Here is a 21,874-nt window from a genome sequence, read left to right on the forward strand (position 1 = left end):
TTTTGTTGTCTCTTCTTCTTCTCCACCTCACCGCAAAACCTGACAGACTTGTTAATTTATTTCATCTTGCCTTCAGACTCATCGAGATTATTTTAGGATTTTTTTTTAGTGAAATCATCTCACTGCGCTGGCAGATAATTTCACCGCTTTCAACAAATTAGACTTTTTTTTTCCAGGAGAATGTAACTTGTTTCGGGACATTTTCTTGGTAAAAGTGAAATTGTCTTGGAGAAAGTTTCTTGTTTCCAGATTTTCTTCATTGTTTTATGATGATTTCTTGAAAGAAGAAGTCATATTGGCATGAATCAAGTGAAATTTACTGAAACCAGCAGATTATCTGCCAGTGCAGTGAGAGAATTTGACTGAAAATGTCATGAAATAAGCTGATAGGTCTGGAGACAAGTTAAAATCACTGGACAGCTTCATTTTTTGCAGTGCCTCTCTCTCTCTCTTTCTCCGTTTCTCATTCTTTCTGGCTTCTTCTCTTCCGTGCTCTACTCTCTCTTTCTTTCGGTCTCTATTTCTTTTTCGTACTGTCGGGTCCCTCATGGTAGCCTGGTAAGACCATCCTGATCACGTGACCTCACATTCTGTTTCGCTCCACGGATCAGATCCGCCCACATCGATTTCCTGAAATTACAATGTAACCGGGCCAATCAGGGACTGCGTCGTAGTTGATGACGTAACCGGGCCAATCAGGGACTGCGTTGTAGTTGATGACGTAACCGGGCCAATCAGGGACTGCGTCGTAGTTGATGACGTGAAATACAGGCCGCCGCTGGCAAAACAGTAATGGCGTCTCCCGAAGCGACGAGCGGTAACGTTAACGTTAGTAGAGTAAAGCCATAAGTGCAGCTATTGCAGAAATAGACTCAATAACAACAATTAAACAAGAACAAGAGTACGCACTAGCGGAGTTTCTCGGCGGAAAAGACGTTTTCGCCGTTCTTCCGACTAGGGATGCACCGATGCCACTTTTTCAACGCCGATACCGATTACGAGTATGAAAGTTTAAGTATCGGCCGATACTGAGTACCTATCCGATCCATTACTTTTTACTGAACAGTGCAGGCTTACTTCCTTAGTTTGGGGTCAATGGACAAAATTATTGAGATAAAATCCTTGTTTTTCCCTCGGTTTGAGAAATACAGGCTTCTATGTGCCACAAATGCATAAAATCAAGACGGTTTGCTTTTATGTCTTACATGTTACTCATGGCTTTCGGTATCAGATTTTAGTCTTGGGTAAAATCTCCGATACCGATATTCCATTTTAGCCTGGTATCGGCATCCCTACTTCCGACTGGATTTGAATTTGGATCCGCTGATTGGCTGAAGGAGTTTGTCTGTCAAGGCGAGTACTCCCGCCCACTGAAATCGATGTGGGCGGCAGGAAGTCCAGACTGGTCACGTGGTCAGGATGGTCTTACCAGGCGACCCTCAGTGTTGTGGTTTCTCTGCAGCTCTCTGAACCCCCGCAGGTCTGACCTGCTGGAGGCTGCAGGCTCATGCATTTTTAAACTGCTGGCTTGTTGTCTAGTCTTCCTCTTCCTCTTCCTCTTCCTCTTCATCCTCCCCTCTTTCTCTCTCTTTTGGCTGTTCCTCCTTCCTTACCCTCTCTTTCTTTCTCCTTCGGTAATTCTCTCTCTTTTTTCTCGCGGCTATGTCTCCGTCTCACCTTGCTCTCTCTGTCTCTGTCTCTCTGTCTTCCCCACCTGTCTCTCTCTTTTTTCTTTCTTTCTTTCTCTATTACTTTCTTTATTCTTGCATTATGTATTTCTCTTCTTTAGTTCCTCTGTGTTACCTTTCTTTCTTTCTATCTTTCTTTATTTCTTTCTTCATTTTTTTATTGTTGCTTTTTCTTCCTTGCCTTACTTCTCTCATTCTCTTTCTTGTCTTTCCTCCTTTCCTACTCGTCTTTCTCTTTTTCTTTCTTGCTTTATTTTGCTTTCTCTTCCTCTGTTTCTCCCTCAGCTTACTCTTTTCCCCTCCCTCTCTCTTTAGTTGTCTCTTCTTCTCTACCTCTCTCTCTCTCTTTCTGATTCTCTTTCTTTCTGCCTTCTTCTCTTCCATGCTCTACTCTGTCTCTCTCTCTCTCTCTCTCTCTCTCTTTTTCTATTTCTCTTTCTTTCTGCCCTCTTCTCTTCCATGCTCTACTCTCTGTCTCTCTCTCTCTCTCTCTCTCTCTCTCTCTCTCTTTTTCTATTTCTCTTTCTTTCTGCCCTCTTCTCTTCCATGCTCTACTCTCTGTCTCTCTCTCTCTCTCTCTCTCTCTCTCTCTTTCTGTTTCTCTTTCTTTCTGCCCTCTTCTCTTCCATGCTCTACTCTCTGTCTCTCTCTCTCTCTGTCTTTCTCTCTCTCTCTTTCTGTTTCTCTTTCTTTCTGCCCTCTTCTCTTCCATGCTCTACTCTCTCTCTCTCTGTCTCTCTCTGTCTCTCTCTCTCTCTCTCTCTCTGTCTCTCCCTCTCTCTCTCTCTCTCTCTCTCTGTCTCTCTCTCTCTCTCTCTCTCTCTATCTCTCTCTCTCCCCCCCCTGTGGCTCAGATTAATAGACCTAAAGTCTATTTTTATAATCAGGTAATTCTTCATCCTCAGATCTGTGCTCTGCTCAGCGGAGCTCTGGGAGTTTCCTGAGAACCAGTAAGAGCAGAAGGTCTAGACTGCAGCATCTTCTCAGTGAGTGTGTGTGGGGCGAGCGTGCTGCTGAGGCCGCAGGTTCGATCCCCACAACGTCTGATCTGCCTCTGAGCAAGGCATTTAACCCCCAGACTGGTCCAGTGACCGACTGTTAAGACTGTGGTTGTGTGTAACTGAGTGAATACGAAGCGGGGCGAGGCTGAGACAGAGCGTGTGAAAACCCACATGTGAATTCAAATTTCTGGACACATGTTGCTTTTCACAATTTTTTCTCACATTGCATTCTGACGTCAAGTGACATTTTCTTACGTTGGATGTAAAAATTTCAATTTCTAGATGAAGTGGGGTTTTTTTCCCCATGTGAACTTTTGTTTTTTCTCATTTTCACCTGCTATTAGATATGTCAATATTTGTTTCACATGTGAGAACTTTTCACATGCAAAGAGACAATGCGCAGGTGAAAAATGTCAATGGGAAATGTCACACAAAAAAGCACATGCACTTTGAATTCACATGTGGATTTTCACATGTGACTTTTTTGTAAGGGGTAGGACTGTCAATTTCCCCTAAAAATCAAATTTCAATATTACAAGCAGGCAACAGTAAAGAGGTCAAGGGTCAGAGTCACAATTTCCTGACAATATTGCTCTGACCCCAGAACGATCACTTCCATTACTTTGATAGAGAAGTGTTGGGAATATAAACAAGACAAGTAAGAACTGAAAGAGCATAGAGAAATAATATTTTTTTAATATTTTATAAAATTTGTTCCACGTGAAGAACACAACGTAAGAAAAAGGGAGCCTGACATTCCTGCTGAAACACCTACATGATCCGAGGCGGTGAAGGGCATTTTCTCCTTTTGTTGCTCTGCAAAGCATTTTTTAATTAAGTTGTTTTATAAAAAGCGCTTTATAATCAAGTTTGACCTGACTTGACAGCCTCAAAACGTTGCTAAAAAACAGTTTTAGTCTGTTTAAAGTCCTGTTAAAGCGGCACCTATCACCGACAAAATCACCAATAAATAAAAATGTCTTCATTAATCTTCATTCATTGACTTGTCGTCTGCTGCAGCCGTGGACGTAATCTAAGGAAAGTGGGTTGAGGTTGTATGTTGTTACTAGGGCTGACCCGAATGCTTCGAAGCTTCTACTGTTGCCATGGTAATCAACGTCCAAATCAGTATTCGAATGCTGCGTTTTTTTGTTTTGTTTTGTTTTGTTTTGTTTTTTTATTCACTGGACGAAAAGTTACGTTTCCATCCTGTACATCTCTGTACACGCGTACGGAAACGCTCTGTATCCGGACATGTCTGGCGACGTGCCAGGAGATATTCGGGCCGCCACACAACGCACAACTTTTGTGTACCGGAGATTTCTGTCACTGTACACGCCTCGTTAAATGTCAGCTCACTCTCGTATACTGTCGAAAATTACCAGATATCACTATACACTAACCGGGAATCTCCTTGCACCTGCACACATGGTCCAAATACGTCCGGAACAGTCAGTTTTCCACTTTAACACACGTCCAAACACGTCTGGAAAAGGCCGATTATCTCCGCCCACATCAATGTATATTTGCCAGAACATGCCTTTCCTATGCTTGTCCCCCCCCCCCACCCCCCCCGTCAAAGCTTCGAATATTCGCGGGTAATTCTCACTGAAGCTTCGAAGCCCCAAAAATGGTATTCGGGACAGCCCTAGTTGTTACATAAGCGACCAGCGTTCCTGCAGCCGGTGCAGGGCGTGGCGTGGCGTGGCGTGGCGACCCTCCGCCTCAGCATCTCTCCACAGCGTCTCCATTGTGCTGCAGGAATCCTCGGTGCGAGCGGTGCGTCACATTCCTCCACGCCGCGTAAACAACTTAACGCTCGTTCATCTCCGTTGGTGAAAAGGCCGTTGTGTTCCAGACGCAGGATGTCGGCCTCATGCAGAATATCTCATTCAAAAAGGGGGATGGGATTGAAAAAGATATGATGTAGTGTAGAGCAATGGTTCTCAACGTGGGGTCCGGGGACCACCCAGGGGTCCTTGAGGGGGTTCCAGGGGGTCCACAGCAAATTGATGAATTGTTAAACTTCAGCATTATTTCATTTACAAGAAGTTAACACAGTTAGAGAATGTAGAAGAATGACTGTTTTGATCATAGTTTCTCTGTTATCTCTCTATCTACAATACAGACAGTCATGGGATTCTGGACAAAATCAAATCTAACAATAAAAATATTCTCAGATTTGGGTCCGATTCCTTGAACTGAATGTGTTTAAAACCAAGGACATGATTATTGATTTTAGGAAGTCAGCACCCATCCCCAAACTCACAGTTATTGAGGGAATTGATTTGGTGGAGAACTACAAATATGTGGGTACTGTGTCTGATAATAGCTTGTGCTTTCAGGCTAATGCAGATGCCATTTCTAAGAAGCTACAACGTCTTTACTTCTTGAGGAAAAATGAATTCTTTTAACGTGTGCACCAAAATGATGACTCTGTTCTACAGAACTTTTATTGAGTCGGTGCTGTCTTTTTGTATTGTGGCGTGGTTTGGGAACCTGAATCCGGCCAATAAGAATAGGCTTGGTCGGCTTGTCAGAGCGGCCAGTAAAGTTATTGGGGTGAACCAAGCACAGCTCTCTGACCTTTACGATCGGAAGGTGGTAAGGAAGGCTCATGCCATACCGGACTGTCCTGACCTCCCCCTGCAGAGGGAGTTTGAGCTTCTACCTTCAGGGAGAAGAGATAGAGTTCCAACTCAGAGGACTGAAAAATTCAAAGACTCTTGCTTGCACTGCAATTAGAAGGCTAAATTTGCACAAATGATTGTACTAAGCACTTTCTGCACAATTTGTTCGTCTTTTGTCTTCGCATGAAGTGATCTTGCACTGTACTGTATTGTATTGCTGTCTCTGTGTCCTGTCTGGTGTGTTGTCTTTCATGTTGTATTTTATGATGGATTGAATGTGTTTTAATACCTGGCTACAACTAAATTTCCCCTAGTGGGATAATGAAATTTGACTTGACTTGACTTGAGAGACAAAATCTCATCAAATGGGGGTCTGTGGCTCTAATGTGGACTAAATTAGGGTCCTTGATATGACAAAGTGGTGTAGAGGAGCAGGCGTGACTGGAGGGCCGTTGGTTGAACGTCTGCGACCGGCTGCTTTCAAATCAAATTTTCATTGAACTTCCCTCAGCGCTGCCCAGTAACACACACACAGTAACACACAGTCTGCTGCTGCATGTTAGCAGATGAGAGTTACGTGTCTCGCTTGAGGGGAATCTGTACAGTCGCTGCTGAGGACTTTTAATGCACTAAAACTCCTTTTTAGCAACGTTTTGAGGCTGTCAAGTCGGGTCAAACTTAATTATAAAGCGCTTTTTATCAAAGCAAGTTAATAAAAAAATGCTTTGCAGAGCGACAAATGACAAAATGCCCTTCACTGGCTCTGATCATGTAGGCGGATCAGCAGGAATGTCGTTCTTGTTCTTAGTTCTTGTTTATACTCCTAACATTTCTCTATCAAAGTAACAGAAGTGATGACTCCGGGGTCGTTGCGGAGGACAGGAGAACTCGCTCCATCCTGGTTTTCCCAGCCGGGATTTGAACCGCTGACCCTCCGCTCACTGGCGCTGAGGCTCGTGTGTCCGGTCTGTAAACCGTTTCAGACAGGAGGCGACATTCCTGACGTGTTTTTAGCCGGGCTGTAATGAATCCTGCATGACTGACCGTTTGTTTTCCCAACCTTGGCTTAGCGAAGTCCTTACTGCTGCGTTTCTGTGGATCGGTTTAGTTTAGAGTCTGTTCATTTACACAAATAATAACCATAAAACACAGAATAAAAGAGGAAAGTTTACAGAATGTGCAGAACAGATGAGAAAACTTCTACGTCTTTGATATCGGAATATAAGCGTTGATTTAATCAGTCTTGTATCTCATGACATTCAGCTGTGGGTCTCTGGCTGCTGCAGAACAAGGTCCTTAAATCATTTTAAACGCTGACCCCGGCATTTATTGTCTCCGAACACTGAAAGGACTCAATCTCTCTTTTGAGAAATGATTGTGAAGAGAATAGCTGTAATTCAACTTCCATTTTACTGTTCGTTTTTTCTTTGGTTTTGTCCCAGTTTGCCCGTCTGCCTGCCTGCGTCTGTCTCCGCCTGTCTTTGTTGATGTCATCTGTCTCTTTCTTTTTCTATTTTTCTGTCTGTTTGTATATAAATTATTGCTCATTACATTAGAAAGCCTTAATGGAAGCACCGAATTCTGATAATTGTTCTCAATATCGTGACGTTTTCAAGCTTACTTAACGGTTTTATGACAATAAAGAAATTGGAGACTGAATAAAAACAGAGGATCTCACAAATTAAACAAAAAAAAAAAACAGGGTCTTTTCAGGAAAATAAAATCCTTGATCGTTAGCTGTCAGGTAAATTAAAGAACAGTCAGGCAGATAAAGCTGAGAGGAATGTTTTTATTCCAGGTCACAGGACTGTAAATAGACTGCAGTGATGTGTGAGTGTGTGTGTGTGTGTGGTCAGGTTGTACAGTCGGCTGTTATGGAATATGTCTGTATCTCTGTGGTACGCAAACACACATGCATACACACACACACACACACACACACACACAAATTCATGCACAAGCACACACAAACACAGACACACAAGATTCCCACCATTCATGTCCTGCTGTCAAATTGATAGCAGCAATTACTCTTCTATGACCAGTGGACCCTGTTAAACCTTAGCGCTGGCTCAGTGTGTGTGTGTGTGTGTGTGTGTGTGTGTGTGTGTGTGTGTTGGACGGGTGCTGTGTCAAGCTAGCTAGCTGGGAAGATTGCACTGTCCTTGTAACAAACCCGTCATTTTGTGTGTGTGTGTGTGTGTGTGTGTTTGAGAGCCATTGGGAATTGCTTGTGTGTGTTCACGTGTGTTTGGGGTGTCTGTGTGTGTATGTGTGTGTGTGTGTGTGTGTGTGTGTGTGTGTGTGCTCATTGTGTTCTTCTCTCTTTGTATGTGCGGAACACATCTGTTTCCGGGAGACCCATCCCCCCTAAAACATCCGTTATATTAGCACCATTAATTTTTTAAGCGCCTTTCTCCGGTTCACTAGGAATTGTGGGAATTGCGGTCCTGGCCCCGGGCATGTGTGTGTGTGTGTGTGTGTGTGTGTGTACACAGAGTATTAGTGGATTGGCTTGAACCCTGTTGCCCTTTTGACATTCAGCCAATGGGGGTTGAGGGATCGTCGTCGTTTTCCTGTGTCTCTGCTGCTGTCACAGGCAGAGCTCAGTGCTGCTGATATTGATTGGTGGAAGAAAGTACACTGCACATAGACACACACACACACACACACACACACACACACACACACACACACACACACAGACAGCCTCCAGTGCTGCTCAAACACACGTATCCCTAACAGGTTTTCTATCCTTAAAGGACATTTGTACCCAAGAAAGAAGCATGTAATGAGCACACACACACACACACACACACACACACACACACACACACACACACACACACACACACACACAGTATCTGTTCGTTGTGTTGTCTCAGTAATTCCATTGTTTGGTCCAGTGGCCTTTCATGTCTCTCCAGCTCTCTGTGTTTCTTGTTAAAATAATCCTGTAGGATGGAAAGGAATGGAATAATAGAATGTTCTATAAAGGAACAGAATGGAATAATAGAATGTTCTATAAAGGAACAGAATGGAATAATAGAATGTTCTATAAAGGAACAGAATGGAATAATAGAATGTTCTGTAAAGGAACAGAATGGAATAATAGAATGTTCTATAAAGGAACAGAATGGAATAATAGAATGTTCTATAAAGGAACAGAATGGAATAATAGAATGTTCTATAAAGGAACAGAATGGAATAATAGAATGTTCTATAAAGGAACAGAATGGACAGGAATGGAACAGAACTGAATGGGATTGAATGGAATGGAACATGGAATAGAACAGAAATTAATATAACACCAAAGAATAGAATAGAATCATTGAATTATTGAACAATAATTGAACACTTATTGAATTATTGAACACTTAATTCAATGATTCTATTCTATTCTATTCTATTTACTTTATTCTAATTACTGAGTATTACAGTAAACACTTCGGCTCGTTCACACTGCAGCTGGAAGTGTTCCAGTTCTGATTTTGCAAAAATTCCCATCTGGTCCATGATGGATGGATATGAGCTGCAAAACCAGATCCTGAGGCATGCAGACCTACATGTGACTTGTATTTGAATGCTCAAATCGGAATTGGTCAGCGTTGCCATGACAACAAGTTAATCTGACGTCATTCACCTGAGACATGATGTCATAGTTTTGGTGCCACAGCTCCTCAGCTGAGCAGCTTTAGCATGAAAAGAAAGACAAACGGATAGAAAGACAAATAGCTGATTGGATTGGTTTTTGGGGAGACTTGGAGAGTCAATTCATTAAAAACTCAAAGGCAAGGCAAGTTTATTTATAGATCACATTTCATACACAAAGGCAATTCAAAGTGCTTTACAAAGAAGAAGGCACAATACTGTAACAGATCCTGTGCACAAATACTGTAACTGTAACTCAAAACCAGATGTGACGTCTGTTGTTATATTTACTCTGCACATGCGTGTCTTTTCAACATCGCTGTCAGTTCACGTTAGTGTCAGATACAGTATGGGTTACATCCTGGAGCAGATGGGAACAGCCATCCAAAAAAACCAAAAACATCAGATATGAGCAGCGGTTCAGAACTGAGCATGAAGGCCTGAGGTGTGAACGTCAGTATGGAGTTCATTAGAAAACAAAGACTGAGATGTAATCCATTTGTCTTCAGCGGAAACGTCCTTCTGTCTGATAAAAGGCAGAAAATCTAATTCCTGATTTGTGTTCCACCTGGTTCTTCTTCTCTGGATTGGGGAAACTCTCTGATACTGATATCCTGTTCCAGCCCAGCGACCCCAAATAGAACAGAGTAGAGGGGAATAGAATAGATGAAGATAGATTGAAACAGATGAAACTTTGATGGAACAGAGCAGTGTGTGTTGCGGTTTTGTCATGGTGACTATCGGTGTTGTGGTTCGGTGGCCTTTCACGTCGCTCCGGCCTGAAGGTCACGACACGAGCCGCATGACGGGCCGCCATGACGCTTTACTTTCTCAACACCAAACCAACTGGAATGGAAAAAATGGAATATAATGGAACATAGTTTTGTTTTGTTTGTTTACTTATTTCTGAGGTGTGATGTTTTTATCTCCCCTGCACAAACAAAGTAACAACTGTCCGTAAATCCATTCATGGAAGTCTCATAATCTGCCTAACGTGCTGAAATTGTTGGCACCATGTTTATATAACCCCACAACTGTTTATGTTCTATTTTATTGCTGTTGTTTTATCATACATAAAATAGTAATAATGATTATAATTAAAGGTCAAAATGTCTAACTTTGAAATGTCATGACTCGTAAAACGTAAATCAGATTGACAGAATTTTTTATTCTTTTTTACATCAGTCAATAAAATACATGAACGCAGCAGTAAAATGCATCATTCCCACAACTTTAGTCAAAATTTGATTAGTTCTGTCTGGGATGTGGCATGTGACAGGACACAAATAAACTCACAGACACTTCGCTCTGTAACACACAAGCACTGGGTAACATCAATTTAGATGGTCAGCCGGAACAATGACTGCGTCAACTGGTTTCACTTCAGTTGAAGAACGTGTGTTCTTGACTTATTATTTTTTATACAAAGCGAGTGGAGCGGATGAACGATAGAAGGGATGAGAGAGAGAGAGAGAGAGAGAGAGAGAGAAGCAGATTCCCATCAGACTTTATCAGTCTCCCTCTCTCTCTCTGGCGTCTCCGTGTGTTTTCATCAGCTGGATGATTGAGATGACTTTCTAATGAAGTTGTTTTGGCAGCCGGCCAGCTGGACCCAGACTGCTGTCATGGTGTCGCTGCAGACTGACTGAAGTCCACCACTGAAACCACAACACTACTGTTCAGCAGTTTTTCTTTCTTTTTAACACTGATAGTAGTTTTTTTTTTTTATCTCATTCTTAAACCTACAATAAGCGATATCAGACCTTCTAACCAATCCTGAACCTACTGTGTGCTCTGTGGAGATTTCATGGAGACATAATGATATAAACCAACATCCACACAGCAGCAGCTGTGTTGCTGTTTTCTCCTCTTCTCTAAAGCTTGTTGTCAAATTCCACTCCTGAACGAAGCTCCTCCCGCTCCATTCAGCAGCTTTTCATTTTTTAAAACTAGCTTGTCTCCTCCCTCGCTGTTTAAAAGCGGTGCTCTCCCCCTCCCATTCCCCCCCAAACTGTTTGTATAATGGCGGAATCGATGAAGCGAGAGAGTAAAGTTGTTAAAGTAGTAAACTTGTTAAACTAGTAAACTTTTAAACCAGTAAACTTGTTAAACTAGTAAACTTGTTAAACCAGTAAACTTGTTAAACTATAAACTTGTTAAACTATAAACTTGTTAAACTAGTAAACTTGTTAAACTAGTAAACTTGCTACCTGCCTCTTCACTTGTCATTGTGGGTCATGTGACCTTCAGCAGGAGAAACATCTGTCAAAGTGAGACTGGTACCTGCTGACACTTCTCCGTAGGTACGGTTAGCTTAGCTGTTAGCCTTAATGCACACTTCTTGGCTAGGTTTGTCCTTAGCAGGCCTCTGTAGTGCAGTGGCTTCGCTGTGTTAGAATAAACTAACTGCAGCAGATATTGCTCGCTTTTTAAGTGTGGTTGTTTTGTATTAGTGTGAATATAATTGATAATATTGATTTTTAATACCATGAACTGCCGACATCGGTGGATCTCTGCTATGTTTTCCATTTGTGACGCAAAGTGGGAAATATCGGAGCCTGCAAAAAAAATTGGGCCTCATATCCTACTTGTAATTACCACTAAGAGGTTGATGTGAACAGTTTTTCCCTGTCTGCAGTTTGTATTTATGGTAAATCCAATATGACATGAACGCAGCATCAGGGTGCTTGAGATTTCTGTTTCGGATGCTGTTGATGTTTTCGGATTTCGGATGCTGTTGGGTTTTGACTGTTTGAGTTTCCTCTGCTCTGTCAGATGAGATCAGACTGACAGTGTGGAGCTCTACAGCGTGCTGGATGAACTCTGGTGAAGAGTCGTCATGGTGGCAAGAACTAGAGAAACAAGACGCAGGTCGAAAATAACTGGAATTATCCTTTAAGAGCAAGGAAGCAGTTGAAGGACACGTCTTTGCTCTCTCACACTCTCCTTCTCTCTCTCTCTCTCTCCCTCTCTCTCTCTCTCTCTCTCACACACACACACACACACACACACACACACACAGAGTGCCACTGAATGGTGATGGAGGTGTAACAGCCAATGGGATAAAATGTTAGGTGCAAGCATCCATGTCGTGATGCTCTGTGGCCTTTGGGGATGCGTGTGTGTGTGTGTGTGGTTGAGTGTGTGTGTTTGTGAGAGAGAGAGTGAAAGGCATTTTTTTGTATTCATCTTAGATTATTTTAAGGCATTTCTGCTTTGACAGAATGAAAACAGACAGAATGCGACAGGTCGTGCTCTCATGGAAGCCCTTGGCTTTACAATATTATATTTTACCAACACATTCTACCAGAAGAATCACAGCTCTGCACTCATATATATATATATATATGTATATATATATATATATATGATAATGAGTTAAACAGATATATATATATATATCTGTTTAACTCATATTTAATTCACGCGTTTGTCGACAAACGTTTCACCAGTCAGGCTTCATCTGTGTCTGCTTGGTGAAAGGTTTTGAAACAAATGCATGAATTATATATGAGTTAAACTAATCCATGTGAGTGCGGAGCTGTGATTCTCCTATTGACATAATTGGTCTGCGCACCACAGATTATATTGGAGTAACACACATCGTATTGCATTAACCAATACATTTTACCATATTATCTGATGTAACTGTCCCTTGTACTGTTAAACTAGGGTGATTTAAACTATTTAAACTACTGTTTGAAATAACCTGGCTTGCCATTTGCCAATACAGAGGATCTGATGTAAATATTCCTTGTTGTCAAATTAGGGTGAGGGACACTGACTGGCCTGAGGGGGGCGCTGCAGCAATTAACTTGAAACTTTGCAGAGGAATCATTCCTTGTTTCCTTGTTCCTTGTTTTTTTTTAATATCTTTTATATCTTTATCTTTTTTTTCTTATATCTTTTTGCACTGTCTTTTTAAATGTGATTTAAATGTGACTTTTTATATCTTTTATTACCTATGTCTCTGCCTTAAATAGTTTAATTAGTCTGTGTTTCAGTGGAGAGTTTTAGTGTCCCATGATGCTCTAACTGTTGTTTCAGAGGCTTTTCCACCCTGATGAGAAGAAAACTCTGGAGGGAAACACTGAATGGAGAAAAGTTTATTGAATATCGGTTCCAAGTGTCAGCTATTGGGAGCTTCAATACAGAAATATCAGTATCGGTATCGGCCTTTAAAAGCCCATTTCGGTCAAACCCTCTTCAATATGTTTCCAGTATAGAGGACAAAGTCTGTAAAGGGGTTTCCAGTTTGTCAGCCAATGACTGAAGTTACCAAATGAGCCTCAATAAGTAACATTAATTGCCTTAATTACGTCATAAGTCATTTTAAAGGAGTAGTTGTCAGTTTTGTCAAATGAAGGATATTTTGTTTCAGAATATATATAACACTAACATTACTGAACGTATGTATGATGTCAGACTGTGGAGTCAGGTTTGTTATTTCTGTGAGAGACGAGAACAAAGGGATTCAACGGAAGATAAAACGCAGAATGCATTTCCTCCTCCATTCAAGTATTTACCTGGGGTTGTCCTGTATCCTTGGTTACCTACTTCCTGTTTTACTACTACTAAATGTTCACACACACACACACACACACACACACACACACACAGCCTTATCAGTTAGTAAGTGCAGAGCAGTGCCTCAGGTCATGCCAGCGGAGGAAACAGACTGTGTGTGTGTGTGTGTGTGTGTGTGTGTGTGTGTGTGTGTGTGTGTGTGTGTGTGTATCCAGAGCTAGCTTACTGTAGCTCAGCCCCACCCTCTCCTTACACAGAGAGACGGAGAGAGAGAAGCAGAAAATAGCAGAGAAGGAAAGAAGGAAGAGGGAAAAGAAGACAGAGAGAGAAACCACGGAACTGCATCTGAGTTTTAGTAGGTAGAAAATCAGCCAGTAAGTCAGTAAGTCAGTCAGTGTAACAGTCAGTCAGTCAGTCAGTCAACCAGTCAGCTACTCCTGTTGATTTTTTTTTGGTCAGTCAGCCAGTCAGTTTGTCAGATAGGAAGTTAACCGTCTGACCAGCCAGCCAAACACTAGGACAAGTCTGTCAGTCAGTTAGCAACCAGTCAGTCAGTCAGTCAGTCAGTCAGTTAGTCAGTCAGTAAAGCTGTCAGTTTAATCAGCCAGTCAGTGAGGGGAGTGGCTTGCTGTGCTCTGATGTGTATCACCGGTTGAATGGTCAGTCGGTCAGCCGATTAGTCAGTCACTCAAACAGTCAGTCAGTCAAGCAGTCAGTCAGTGAGTCAGTCGACCAGTCAGTCAGTCGGTCATTCGATCAGCCAGCCAAACACCCACTCAGCCAGTCAGAAAGCTAACCACCAAGACAATCAGTAAGCCAGTCAGTCAACCAGCCAGTCAGTCAGTCAGCAAGCTAACCACCAGGTCAATCAGCCAGCCAGCCATTCAGCCTCCAAGCTAAGCAGTGAGTCAGCTGGTCAGCCGGTGAGGGGAGTGGCCTTCTGCTCTGCTGTCTCCAGCTGAATGGTAGCCAGTCATCCAGTCTCTCAGTCAGCCAGTCATCCAGTCTCTCAGTCAGCCAGTCTCTCAGTCAGCCAGTCATCCAGTCATTCAGCCAGTCAGTCATCCAGTCTCTCAGTCAGCCAGTCATCCAGTCTCTCAGTCAGCCAGTCATCCAGTCTCTCAGTCATTCAGCCAGTCATCCAGTCAGTGTAGATGTAGTGCTGCCAGTCAGCTGCTCTGGACGGGTTGAATCTCTCTCAGGATCTTAACACTGTTGAACCAGCAGAGGAGTCGATAAGAGGTAAGGGGTCAAAACGACCGCCTGAACATTTCCACCTGTTTTCTTCAGTTAGAGAACAATTAATAACAAGTGGGTTGCTGTATCTACTGTATGTTGGGTTAGTTTGACTAGTACGTTTTGGAGCTATTTGTAGACTTTTTTTTTTTTAGGCATGTGACAAGCTGGAGGGTGAAGAGAGACCGAGACAGAGAGAGAGAGAGAGAGAGGCAGAAGAGACAGCTAAACAGACAGAAAGACATGCAAGGGGAGACGGGGGGAAAAACAACAAAAAAAAGACAAATTGAAAGGAGGAAAAGGCCAGACAGAGAGAGAGAGGATAGAGGGAGTTTTAACAGAGAAATGTAATCCATGCGTGCGGCTGTGGAATGCGATTGGCTGGTCTGTAGGAGCCGCTGAGTGTTTGCGTGTTGTTGCGTGTCTCTTACACCCAGCTGCATCATGCAGCTCGTTATCTGGCTCTCTGTGTGCCGCACCGCCGGGGATGGAGGCTGATCGGGAATCTTCTTTCATGCTCGAGTCTCATGATACCAGCTTTGTTGCTCTGAAAGAAAGTAGGCGGCTCACGCGTCTTGTTTTCTCCTAAAACTCTTTTTGAAGAAATATAGTGAGAGGTTGTTTTTTTTGGGGGGGCGGCCAAATCGCCTCTTTGATCAACTTAGTGTTGTGAGGAGGAAGTGGTGCCAGCTTCACCTCTGTGTGTCCGCTGTTGATTTAGTTCATGAAGACTTTGCTTCACCTCCAAAGTTGTTGTAGCACAGTTTTGTTTCACATCAAGATATCCACTTTTTAGAAAAGTGTTACAGTCTTACAAAATGATTAATAGCAAAAAATAAAAAGCAGATTTTAGTATTTTATAAAGCACAGAAATGTAGCTTTAGCTTTCAAGCTTTAGTCCTTGGTTGACAAAATGATAACACTTTTGCAAACTGGATCCTCCTTTTTCAAAACAGATTTTGAAGCTCATTTGACAAAAAATTCCCTAATTTATTCCCTGAACTGGTTTTCAGATAGCAGAGTGAAGACAAACAGAAAAAAGAGAAGTGTGGCAGCATAAAATGGGCAGGATTCAAGCCCTTGCTGTGACAACACATGAGATAATATAATATTTAAATATCAGATCTCTAAGAAATGTGTTTTGTTGTCCCAAACATCTCCATTTCACACCAAAAAGCCGTTAGAATACGCTTAAAATGTCCAGACAACAGCCACGAGAAAGTAATGTGATTTACATGTGGACAATACAGATCAGGTTCTGCTGTCTAATATCTGTTATAATCAGTTAGGTTACTCAAAATGCAAATCTGATGTACATTTTTGTCATTACAGGTCAGCTTCATAGATCATGACCATTTAGATCATTTAACTTTTTAAAAGATTAGTTCACATCGTTCGTGCTTTATCAGAAAGTATACGGTGGAGAAAGAAAGGGAAGACTGGTAGAAGGAGAAAATGTGTGAGCGGCATGTGATTTCCAAGACAAAACCATTTATTATTCAGACTGAAAGGCCGGTACAGAATGTAGTACTCGCCTTATGGCGACCTTACACCAAACCACTTTTCAAGCGATTTCACTGTCGCAGACAAATTTCCAATGTCGGAATAAAATCATGAGAGTTTTGCTAGAGTTGTGGCGCGCTCCCGTCGTCTCGATCGTTTGGTGTGAGGTCAGAAAACTCAGTCCGAGCTGTCTTAAGTCAGTCTGTTTCTCGTCTTGACGTTCCGATAAAATCAAACATGTTTAATATTATCGGAAGTCTTTGATGTTTTTATTAAATATTATCTTGGCTCATGCAAATAGTGGTGTCAGACTTTAGTCTTTTCAAAGTCTTTTCAAAGTCTTCTAGTGTATGGTAGGCAGTCTTTGCAAAAATCTTATAGTCTGTGACTAAAAACTGAGTGACTTATGACACATTGTCTTTAGTTGTGAGCTGGATGTGAGAGGGTATCAGACTTTAGTCTTTTCAAAGTCTTTTCAAAGTCTTCTAATGTATAGTAGGCATTAGACAACTGTGGACCAAACATATCACATGAACACACTAGTTCACAGTTAGATCATCAGTCTGGTGAGTCTAGAAAACGCCAAATCAGAAAGTCAAGTGTACAGCAGACTAAATACAAACCAACACTCATGAATTAAACAACATTCACAGTTAAATTCTCACTCCGGTTTGACGATGCCAACTCATCATCTTTAAGACTTTCTTTGAGTTTGCTGCGAAGAGTTTTTCATTCTCTTTATTTCACTTAATGACTTGTTAATTTGAGTAATCGTTCAGTTCAGCTGGACCTTTAAAGCTGGAGCCTCCTGTGCTGCGTGGAAAAAAATGCAAACGGTTTGTTTAAATAGCATTATCTGGAAACAGGTTTGAGTCTGTGTTTGTTAAACGCAGGCGAAATTGCAGAATCAACACTATATGTGTCTGAAAGTTAAGGTTGCGTTTTGAGGACAATCGTGCCGAACGTCTTGAAGTTTAGAGCCTGTTAGATTCAATTAGTTGCAGAATACAGCGGATGTGACTGAAGGTGTTGGTGTGAAATGCTGCGTGAAGCTGTATGTGTTGGTAATGAGTTTATGTCTCTTCTTCTCTGCTGTTCAGCAGGCAGACTGTAATGTGATCTCAGACCGAGGCATTTTCCTCTTCCATGATTTAAAATAGACTCTAGCTCAAGACAAATATTTGGCTTGGGCTTGCATGCTGAACAAGTGAAAAGAGTGAAAATACAGAAGCCATTACGAAAAATAAAATCATCAGTGTGTTAATTTAGTAAGTGGTAATGAAACTTCTAACCATGGTAGTATTGGCTCCTTGCTTTAGGCCAAACTCTTCCTCTTCACTCTGCAAGGCTTTTTTTCATTATTTGACTCTGCAGTTACGCACTTCTGTTGATTAGGTAATGTTTGAAATGGGAAGACTTCAGCTGTTAGTTGTAGGATTATGTGATTCGTGACTTGTGTGTCTGTTTTGGCAACAGGAGGGTTGGTAGCCACGAAGATCTTACCTCTTAATCCGAGCACATACAGTGAAACATATAATAAACAAGACAGTGTACTAAGGGTGGTGGTTTTTGGATTTCACACCGAATGATGAATATGTGGCAGGTGAACTCACTGTCTCAATATTTAGGCTTTAAAAAGACTAACTTTAACTCACTTTCCCAACGCTTAGGCTTAAGAACACCAATTTTAACTCACTTTCCGAATACTTAGACTTAAAAACACCAAATTTAATTCACTGTCTCAATATTTAGGCTTTAAAAAGACTAACTTTAACTCACTTTCCCAACGCTTAGGCTTAAGAACACCAATTTTAACTCACTTTCCGAATACTTAGACTTAAAAACACCAAATATAACTCAATGTCTCAATACTTAGGCTTTAAATACACCAACTTTAACTCACTTTCCCAACGCTTAGGCTTTAAAAACACCATTTTTAACTAATTTTCCTAATACTTAGGCTTTAAATACACCAACTTTAACTCACTTTCCCAACGCTTGGGCTTCCAAAACTCCATATCTCTCTCTGATCCGTCTCTATGGGAATAGATAGATAGACAGATAGCAGTGAAATGTGGCCTCTGAGTTTCATTTGGTGTCAAACAATTTCATTTACAGCTGACATAATTCAAATGATTTAGCAGAAGTAATTTATCGCAGTCATGCCCTGCTTCTCTCTCTCTCTATCTCTCTCTCTCTCTCTCTCTCTCTCTCTCTCTCTCTCTCTCTCTCTCCCCATCCCCTCTATGTCTGTGTTTAACAACTGAGGCATGTGACATATTAATGCTTGCCTGTAATAAATGCCTCTGTCTATTCAGAAGAAGACAGTCATATGTGTGTGTGTGTGTGTGTGTGTGTGTGTGTGTGTGTGTGTGTGTGTAAATGTATGTATGTAAATTCAGACAAACATACAACAATGTACACAAGCAGAAATACAATACAACATACAACTTTTACACTGTCCTGTAGGTGTGATCGCACTCTGAGTCTCTCTCTCTCTCTCTCTTTCTCTGTCTCTCTCTCTCTCTCTCTCTCTCTCTCTCCTTCTCTCTCTTTGTCTCTCTCTCTCTCTCCTATCAAAAAGCGGAGGAGAAACTGCTGTCATTCTTTGAAGTTTCACGATTTAGTTATTTAGTTATCTTGTGCACCTTATGAACGTTCATTTCTAATCAATACAGTGCTGTTTCCCATCTTCATGTGGAACTGAATGAATGTTAAGTGAATTGACCTCAGACCCATTTTACACTAATTCCTCTGAGAGCTGGAGCAATATTGATTACATGTTACAGGTCAATTATTCAATCTGTCTTCTCCCTGATCAATGATAGGATGTACAACCACATTCAAACACACTGAAACACATTGGAACACACTGAAACACACACTGAAACACATAGGAACGCACTGAAACACATTGGAACACACTGAAACACATAGGAACACACTGAAACACACTGAAACACATAGGAACACACTGAAACACACTGAAACACACAGGAACACACTGAAACACATAGGAACACACTGAAACACACACTGAAACACATTGGAACACACTGAAACACATAGGAACACACTGAAACACATAGGAACACACTGAAACACACTGAAACACATAGGAACACACTGAAAGACACACTGAAACACATTGGAACACACTGAAACACACTGAAACACATAGGAACACACTGAAACACACACTGAAACACATTGGAATACACTGAAACACATTGGAACACACTGAAACACATAGGAACACACTGAAACACACTGAAACACATTGGAATACACTGAAACACATTGGAACACACTGAAACACATAGGAACACACTGAAACACACTGAAACACATTGGAACACACTGAAACACATAGGAACACACTGAAACACACTGAAACACATTGGAACACACTGAAACACATAGGAACACACTGAAACACACTGAAACACATTGGAACACACTGAAACACATAGGAACACACTGAAACACACTGAAACACATAGGAACACACTGAAACACACTGAAACACATAGGAACACACTGAAACACACTGAAACACATTGGAATACACTGAAACACATTGGAACACACTGAAACACATAGGAACACACTGAAACACACTGAAACACATTGGAACACACTGAAACACATAGGAACACACTGAAACACACTGAAACACATAGGAACACACTGAAACACACTGAAACACATTGGAATACACTGAAACACATTGGAACACACTGAAACACACACTTAAACACATTGGAACACACTGAAACACACTGAAACATATTGGAACACACTGAAACACACACTTAAACACATTGGAACACACTGAAACACACACTTAAACACATTGGAACACACTGAAACACACTGAAACACACACTGAAACACATTGGAACACACTGAAACACACTGAAACACACACTGAAACACATTGGAACACACTGAAACACATTGGAACACACTGAAACACACACTTAAACACATTGGAACACACTGAAACACACTGAAACATATTGGAACACACTGAAACACACACTTAAACACATTGGAACACACTGAAACACACACTTAAACACATTGGAACACACTGAAACACATTGGAACACACTGAAACACATACAAACACACCAAAACACATATGAACAGACATAAACACACACAATTCTCTCTCCCTCTCTTTTGCACACGCACACTCTCGCTTACTCATTCTCTCTCTCTCGCTCTCTCTCTCTCTCTCTCTCTCTCTCTCTCTCTCTCTCTCTCACACACACACACACACACACACACACACACACACACACACAGAGGGTTGTAAGAGCCGTCCTCCAGGTCAGGTTAATGGGTGGGTTAACAGGGGTCAAAGGTCAAATGATTTTCAATTTACTTCAGACACCAGGCGGTGATTGGAAATAAAGAGATTATTTCCAAAGTGAGATATCCACCGTTTGAAAAAAAATCATGTCGGCTTTTATAAAATGATCGCTGACATGAAAGTGAAACAAATTATGGGTTAGTGTTAAAGTCATCTTCAGAGCTTTGCTTATGAAGTATTTTAAGGATCAGTGGACAGAATCAAGGCTAGAAGGATAGAAGCAAATTTTGGATATTTAGTGTTTTGGAATGAAACCCTTCACAAGATGAAACTTTATTGATCTCTGTTGAGAAATGAGGTTGTTGAAGCAGCAAAAGTAATATTACATTACATTATGTCATTTAGCAGAAGCTTTTGTCCAGTAGGATTCAGCAGGGAAAAGGACAAACAAGTAGAATATATAATGAGCAATTTTACAGTAAAACATTTATTAAAAAAATCAATAAGATTGAATATTTACAATTTTTAGGTTAGGCTCTAGGACCCTGGGGAAAACCGAGAGCATGGCGGGCGCTCCAGCTAATAATGATGTGTGTGTTTTAATGGCCGGGGAAAAACAATGAAACCACAGACCTGCTCACCTGACTGATTACATCACTGATCACATGACCTCCGGATATATAAACAGTAGAGTAGAGTAGGGAAGAGGAGAGGAGAGGAAACAACAGAGGAGAGGAGAGAGGAGAGGAGAGGAAACAAGAGAGGAGAGGAGAGGAAACAACAGAGGAGAGGAGAGGAAAGGAGAGGTGAGGAAACAAGAGAGGAGAGGAAACGAGAGGAAAGGAGAGGAGCAAGGAGAGGAGAGGATGAGAGGAAACAACAGGGGAGAGGAGAGAGGAGAGGAGAGGAAACAAGAGAGGAGAGGAAAGGAGAGGTGAGGAAACGAGAGGAGAGGAAAGGAGAGGTGAGGAAACAAGAGAGGAGAGGAAACGAGAGGAAAGTAGAGGAGCAAGGGGAGGAGAGGATGAGAGGAAACAACAGAGGAGAGGAGAGTAAAGTAGAGCAGAGCAGAGTAGAATAGAGCAGTGAAGGGTACAGTAGAGTTGAGTGGAGCAGAGTGGAGGAGAGCAGAGCACAGCTGAGTAAAGTAGAGAAGAAGGAGGTAAAGAACAGAGGAGAGGAGAGTAAAGTAGGGGAGATGAGAGTAGAACAGAGCAGAGGAGTCGAGTAGAATATGCTGTATTCACCTTGGAGAGACAACAAGAATAGAATTGAATAGAATTGAATAGACTTACAAGGGTATAACAACACTACGTA

The 21,874-nt window shown here is 41.6% G+C and overlaps 1 protein-coding gene across 2 annotated transcripts in view; it reads left to right on the top strand.

Moving 5' to 3' along the window:
- The window catches only part of rab27b (RAB27B, member RAS oncogene family), an 89,488-nt gene that overhangs the window by 34,493 nt on the left and 33,121 nt on the right, over positions 1 to 21,874 (top strand). The window contains exon 1 of one of the 2 annotated variants that reach the window (XM_071916449.2): positions 14,357 to 14,739. The exons of the other annotated variant lie outside the window; for it this stretch is intronic. The gene's annotated coding sequence lies outside the window, so the exon portion shown is untranslated. Of the gene's footprint in view, positions 1 to 14,356; positions 14,740 to 21,874 lie in introns of those variants that run through there. 2 annotated transcript variants of the gene reach the window in all.

The sequence above is a fragment of the Centroberyx gerrardi genome, chromosome 2 (genome assembly GCF_048128805.1).
Source record: "Centroberyx gerrardi isolate f3 chromosome 2, fCenGer3.hap1.cur.20231027, whole genome shotgun sequence".
Taxonomy (NCBI): Eukaryota; Metazoa; Chordata; class Actinopteri; order Beryciformes; family Berycidae; genus Centroberyx; species Centroberyx gerrardi.